Raw genomic sequence first — 8,024 nt, 5'->3', positions numbered from 1 at the left:
GAATGGCTATTCCTGTGATGCATCCAGTTCCAAACATTTCCCCAAGACAGGAGCTCACCTAGTGGCTTTGTTTTCTTTGCCAAATCTGGAACAAACCTCCCCAGCTGGTTTACCATGCCAATGGATCTCTGATACATTCATGAGTTGTTTCTTGTTCCAAACTGCAAGTTGGGCTGAACCTGATTGTACTCCCTCTGAGGTCAGTTGGTGGCTTACAGACTTTACCTCCAACTTTACAAATTCACATTTCTTTTTTTTCAGGGCGATTCCAGCCTGTATCAGCTTCTCCAAGGCTGCTTCCACACTCTTTTGTCATTGAGCTTGAGCTTAAGCTTCCAAAGACAAGCATATCGTCCTGTGGCAGACTTCCAGTTCCTCCAAAATTTGGTTCATCCTTATCTGAAAGAGTTCAGGGGCTGAAGAGATCCCAAAAGGAAGTCCCTTGAAGGAATAGATCCCAAAAGGAAGTCCCTTGAAGGAATAGTGTCCCAAAGGTTGCGAGCTTCTGTGACTTAGGAGTTAAACGGATCTGCCAGAACCCTGAGTTTGCACCTGGATTGGTGAAGAACTTTGCTCCACCCAGCATACCTAGTGTGTGCTCAGTAGAGGGCAGAATAAACTTCTCCTGCTTCACTGCATTATTCAATTTTGTAAGATCAACATATATCCTCACCGTGCCATCTGGCTTAGGAACAGGAACAATGCCTGCACACCAGTCAGTAGGTCCATTCACTCTCGTTATGATGTCAAGCACCCCCCTTCTCTCAAGTTCATCTTTGAGAAGGGTGTCACTCTTGGCCTCGGTTGGATAAGGTGCTTTTCTTTCAGTGCCCCCAGGCCTGTGAACAACTCTGAACATTGTTTAGTGAATCCAGCCATGCAATGAGGTTCAGTTTCTCGATGGCATGTCATCCCAGTAGTGGTGAGAAGAGATTCTGAACAACATAGGCAGCCTCTTTGAACTGCTTCTCATTTTTACGGATGGAAGTAGTAAACATTCCTTTCACACTGAACTCACATTTCCCTGGCCCCATGAGCACTGTCATTGTTGTGTTTAGCGTAATGCCTGATTTCTGCCCCAGTCCATTTTGAATATCACTGCCTCATTTTGTAACTGAACCATAGTTCACCAGCCTTGTCTATTTGAACCTAGAGCCCCAGGAAAGCTCCCTTTTTTTCTGAATCATGGTCTTCTTTGACCTCCTGAAGAACTGTTTTTGAATGACACTGACATATGGCCAACTCTATTGCATTAGTGGCATTGTACTCCTGGACGGAGTTCTTTGGCATGGGATGGAGACTTGTCACATCTGCTATTGTTGGACTTTTAATCTGCTCTTTGTTTTGCTTGCGCTGAGTTCTACTGTCACTTTCAGTAGTCTTTCTCACTGCACCTTGTTTGTGCCCTTCTTTTTATACAGCTTCTAGCTTTACCTTAGCATTGTTTTTGTGTCTTGAGTCATGTTTGTTGCTGATAAATACTCTCACTCTGCCTGTCCATAGTAATAGCTTTCACTAGTGTGAGATTTGCCTGCAACTGAAGTCTATGACAGTTTGGTACCTAGTAACCCGACAACAATTCTGTCTCCAATGAGCTCATCTCTCAGATTCCCATATGCACAGGGTATACAATACAGTGATTAAGTCACTTACACTTTCATATGGCTCCTGTTTTCTGAAGTTGAACCCTCTCATGTATCACATTTTGCTTTCCTGTGAAATATTCTTTGAATTTGTCCTGCACTGCTTTGTACTTTCTTTTTTCCGAGCGTCTGTTGGTCTTAATCCATCCATGATGTTGTCCGCTTTGTCACCCATGCAGTATATCAGTGTGCTTACTTGATGCTCCTCTGAAGTCTGAGTGAGATTGCTTGCAACCCTAAATCTCTCAAAGCACCAGAGCCATCTCTCAAAGTCCCCTGCTTTAGAGAAATCAAATGTTTTTGTGGTTATTAGGTAAGTAGATGTAGGTACTGCAGGTATTTTCCTGTTTGTTTCTTATTTTATTTATTTGGACTACAAAAGTCTTCTTGTCTCTCCCTGAGAGTTTGACTAACTTCTCTACTGTGTCTGTGTCTCTGTGCACTTGCTCAGGCTAGTGGCCCACAGATTACAATGTATCCACTTTCAGGTGCAGCTTGAAGGCATTTCCTGGCCAGGTCTCAGCTCATGCAGTGCATACATTTTGTAAACTGAAATAGATAAGTCTGTGGATATTGTTCATAAATTCTTTCTTCTTGGGGATCTCCTTTGGCCTCTAGCACTTCTGACACCATGTTGTGTTTGATATCGAGGGGGAGTGCAGAGAACACCAGGATGCCAGCAGCATGCAGGATATTTAACTGCACTTTATTGACAACACTGCTTGTACAATATGTGAACTCCTCCCATGGGGAAGTGGCCAGCCAAGTGGCATAGCCCAAGAGCTACCACAAAAGGTTGTATCTGATGTGGCTTGCCCTGTTGATATTAACAGTATTTTCCATTCATGTTATACTCTTCTGGACTTAGAATCAGGTTTAGCATTTTTGTTTTTCTTAACAGTGGTTTATCATTTGTTCTACTTCACCATCTTATCCGCCCAATCCTCTTTCACCATCTCAGATATTTCCATTTATTTCCCTTCAGTGTAACAGTTCCCCATTTTGAATAGTGATTTGATTTTGATGATCTTCAGCATCTTGGGTTTTCTGTTCAGTAATGAATGTGTGCATTACTAGAATAAACACCACTTACTGACTAATCACCTCTAGGGATGTAGTAAGCCACCATTCTCATACAGGGCAAAGGATTGCTGATAAAAATTAATTGTTCCAGAACTTTGATGTAGGCTTCAAAATAAACTTCCAGGCCAGGATGCTTGAGACGTGCCTCAGAGATGCTCGTTCAGCTGACTGCTCTACACACGCCTGGCTAAGCATAGCTCAAACACCTATAATTTTGCTGGGGACACCACTCCTGCTGCAGGATCTCACAGCAACAAGAGGTGAAGTATATCAGCTGGTTGAGGGTTGTCACAACAACCACCTCACACCCAGCATCAGCAAAACCAACACATTGATTTTGGGCTTCGGGGGGGGGGGGGCAGGTGCAGTCAGAAGAATATACACCAATCCCCGTCGAGGGGTCAGCTGTGGGAATGGCGAGCGGCTTCCAGTTCCTGGCATCAACATATCAGATCTATTTTGGACCCAACACATTGACGCAATCACTTCATTCGGAATCCAAGGGGATTTGTAATTGCTACAGATATGCAGTGGACAGCATTTTGACTGTTATGGAGGCTGGAATGCACAGGATCACACTGAGGCAGCCAGCTCTACCGTGGCCACAACCCTTCCCACCAGCAAGGACATCTTCAAGAGGCAGGTGCCTTAAGAAAGCAGCATCCATCATTGAGGACCTTCACCATCCAGAGGTGTTCTCATTACCAACATCAGGGAGGAGGTACAGAGTCTGAAGATCCAAACTCAACATTTTAGCAACAACTTCTTTCCCTCCACCATCAGATCTCAGAATGGTTCACCAATCCATAAACACTACCTCTTTATTCATCTTTTGTACTATTTATTTATTTTTATGGCTTATAGCAATTCTTTTATGTTGCACTGTAGTGCCACAAAACACATTTCATGATTTACGCCTGTGATAATAAACCTGATTCTGATTCTGACTGCAAGGAGAGCCTGCGGGGATGGTTCCCTTCACTGCTGGCCTTGATCTTTGACATCAAGAATAAGGGATTGGCCGGTGGTACTGAAACCCTGATTTGTTGCTTCAGTGCATTCTCTAGTTGGTATGTAACGCACACAGTGGCACAATGTGAGGAGTGGTTGTTTATGGTGAAGAATGGGTTGCTAATCAAGCAGGCAGCTTTGTACTTGAAAGTTTGGAGCTTCACTTCTGTAGGCAACTGCAGAATTTTCCTTCACAGTCTGTTGTGTGAAATCAGGTTCGCAGGTTCAGTGAGTGAGGACAGAAGACACTCACTACTGGTAAGTCAGTTAACTATTTATTTACAGGACAAGACGGACACTAAACAATCAGTAAACCCTCCAAGTTACACTCAGTAATCTAAACTGAGCACCCAAAATGGCAGGACAAGCAGACCTCAAATATACACACAGTGCTAAATACGTCAATAAAGTGTGTGCTTGGACCCCCTTTACCGCAGCACAATCCACTGTTTACTGTTTCCATGGCGCCGGCCACCCATGGTGACCCGGTGAGCAAAAGGAGCCAGCGTGCAGTTTCCGCGAGCTAGGTTTAAATCCTACCGGAGCCATGGTGTCATCGGCCAAACAGCAGCGAGGGGCTCCAGTGCTCCTTAAACAGGTCAATCCCCAGCTAGCACGGTGGAGTAGCTTTTAATGAACAGGTAAGATGGAGACTTACAGCAACATTCACCTCTCGAAAGACACAACACTATGACCTATGACATCCAGTTTGCGGGCTATAATGATCCCAGTGGACACACCACTATGTTAATATGAAACATATTATACACTATGATATCCAGAATTATTAGCCCACGAATTGCTGTCCTGTGTGCTACAGTAGTCCACCAGTCTTCAGTGCACCACTCTTTTAACACTTGGCCAAAACATATGCAAACATCTTAAAAGGTGTGCTTTTAATCTCAATTTACTGCCTAAATTCACAATCCACATTAAGAACTGAAGACCGATTCTTGCTTGAATTAGTATCTGCTACATTCACATACTCCCAAGCATACCTTACTCTTGGCCCCTGGACCAAAATCTGTCCCAGAAAGGCCCAAAAACTTTGAGGATTTTTGATTAAGCAGGACAGCAACAAATGCCTTCACTTTGGATCCCTCTCCCAATTCCAAACACATCATGTCCCTACGTGTACCTACATATGTACAATCTAACATCACGAATTGGATATCTACCAGGCTGAGCAGAGATGGCAATAATGCACTCTAGAAATTTGATCACATCCTCCTGGACACACTTGTCTTCTCGATTTCAACCAGTCTTGAAACTGCAACTTTGTCATTCCTGTGCCCACCTTCCTTAATGGCCCATTTCAGTTTACATAGCCTCATCTTTGCCCTCAATTTCTGATAGCTAAACCCCAATAGTGGCTACTCGTAGTTACTCTGTGAGCAGGGGCACCGACAAGGTAACTTTGTTTCAGGTTCACGAGCAACAGTTCATATCCCACGCCACGACAGAAGGCTATCAGAATGATCTGACAACTGCAGTCTCTCTGATTGATCTACAAGAGGGTTTGGGGTAGTCTCTACCTGAATAGCTGCAAGGACCTTGCCCGGTGGTACCCCTTCCGAATTGTGCTTTCACTTGCTGGCACAACCAGTGAAAGGGTGGAGCTCATTTGGGTTCACTCCCCATTCGGGCTGCAGAGGCTGCCTTCAGGCACTCTGTGCAATTTCTTCTCCTTCTCAGGATGACTTGTGAAAACGAACGAGGGGTGGAACCTGATGACTCCACCATAACTCTGATCCCTCCATCTATTTTCCCAATATCTTTCTATTCCGATCTATATAACGAATCACCTTCCTCAAGAAGCAGCCTTCATTACAGAAAACCAATACCGTTAAATTCAAAGTGTTATTCACGGCTTGATCCATTCTGTGTCTTCTGCAGTCGCATCCCTGTTCCCTTTCATTCGCAGGTCTTCTTCAATAAGCTTGATGGCCATTACTTAAGTTTTCTGAAATGAGATTGTTAGTGGGCTGCCTTCTCCCTCTAGTTCTCTATGGTCTGCAGTAGTGAACTCTTATTTACAAAATACCCGACATATGTTGCACTTCAACCACATTGCCCATGGCGAGGGTGACAGGAATGACCCGAATCTCGGCTACTCCTCTACATTTTATGAGACACGCTATGACTTTGTCTCAACTTCGCAAAGTTCTTTCCAAAAGAAATAAAGCATAACCAGTGTGTTGAGAATATGTATCTTAACTTCATGGAGCATTCTTGTTAAGAAAAGCAATGACTTCACTCCCCAAGTGCTTCCACCTCCAAAAAAACAAATTTCAAATTCCCAATCTGAGTATACATAAATTACCAATTTCCAAAGACCAACTCCAATCACCAATTCCTTCTGGAGTGTGAGATAGCATACGCAGATTTTTTTTTTGTGTGCCATACTCTGCCAGAGCCCCGGCGACCACTTTTCAAGTGGTTGTCTTGGAGGAAAGATTCTAGGAGTGGTCCGCCATGTCCTTTTCATAGCGCAGTTTTTTTTAAAAACGAGGCCGAGTTGTGAGCTCAACACCTAACCCGGCACGGATGGAAAGATTCGAACTCGGGAACCTTCGCTCCGGAGTCCGGCGCTGATGTCACTGCGCCACTAGCCAGCCTCCGGAGTGGAATAGAGACACTGATTTCTATTCCTGTTCCCCCTCTCCCTCTCTTTCCAATATCCATTGTGAAGCAAAGAAATAAATATACTGCCCATGAACTTAAAACGCAGACAAAAAAAGATGCTTGCCTTCCCTTTCTTCTGAAGTTTTATAAACTGACATTAAAAAAACTTGGATAAAATATCTCATACTCAGCAAACACACATTTTGAAGAACAAAGGAAAAGAAAATATAGACCCCCATACATGCAAATTCACACAACTTCTTATTTACAGGATGTATCATTTATTTCACATCAAGTAACAAAATCTTACTCCTGGATTAATTCAAACACCCTTCCAATATAGATTTAACAAACACATTACAGACTATTGCTGGTCCCACTGAGGGGAGCACTACTCCCTTTAAATGGGGAGCTGCTGCTTTAACTAAATACCGCACCATGTTCGAGGTTAACCTGTGACCCTCTGGTAAGATGCTGCTGTCATGATACATCTCTGTGATCAGAGCCCACTGGTGAAGGGCTCTGGTCCCTTCCTCCTCCCGGGGCTGCAAAACCCACTCGAAGAGTTGGGAATAACTAACCTTAAACACTTTGCCCCTGTGGGCATTGTTTTTTTTGTAATTCAAATTTTTATTATTATTTATTCTTATTTTACAAAGCAGCACAGCATGTGATAGCACAGATAGAGTACAGCATATTTACACAGCCGTCCCATGACAGGGACACAAGTAAAACTTACAAACATAGAAACAGAAAGAAGTTCTAATTTAAGTTTAAATGAACATACAACCAAAATTGATCCCACACGTCTTGCACTTTTCCCTCACTATTAATTCTTCCCAACATGTGTTCATATGATGAAATATTAATCATTTCCTCTGGGACATCTGGGTTTTTTCCAGTTTTGCAATATAATTCTTGCAGCTGTGATGAGACCCACCTTTAAAATAGGGAACTTGTCATTGTTTACATTCGGTATCATTGTCCTATCACCCAGGAGACAAAGCCGTGGGCACAAGGGCAGTGTGGAACCCGACCAATTCCACAACAAATCAAGAACTTCACACCAAAATGGACGAACCATGGAACACTCCCGAATCATGTGAAAATATGTGCCCACCTCATTTTTACGTTTCCATCATAAATTATTATCAACAATCCCCATTTTGTAGAGTCTAGTTGGTGTCCAATAATATCTGTGTACTATCTCATATTGAATAAATTTCCCTCTCACTTCCCTAATATGTCTACCCACATTTGATAAAATATTTGACCGTTCATTATCTTCAATATCGCTTCCAAGATCCTTCTGCCAAGCTGCTTTGAGATTGTTACACGATTCACTCAGAGTGCTTGAACAGTTTATGAAACACTGATGCTTTATGAACTTCCTGTGCTAATGGAAAGTTTTCAGTTAAAGGGTTACTTTGTGGGTCACCGTTCTTGAATATGCTACTAATGCAATCTTATTTGTAAATACTTCCAAAAATTCCCTTTATCTACAAAGTTATATTTCCTCTGCAAATCGACATATGATATAAAAATCCCATTCTCACAGAGATCACCTACTGTATTTACACCTTTAATCTTCCATTCTTTTCAGGACATCATTCTTTTCCCATGCATATCTCAGGGTTATTCCAGAGCAAGGAGTATAACTGG

This window comes from Mobula birostris, chromosome 26 (assembly GCF_030028105.1).
Source record: "Mobula birostris isolate sMobBir1 chromosome 26, sMobBir1.hap1, whole genome shotgun sequence".
Classification (NCBI taxonomy): domain Eukaryota; kingdom Metazoa; phylum Chordata; class Chondrichthyes; order Myliobatiformes; family Myliobatidae; genus Mobula; species Mobula birostris.
The sequence above is the reverse complement of the archived record's forward strand: the minus strand, read 5'-3'. Positions refer to the sequence as shown.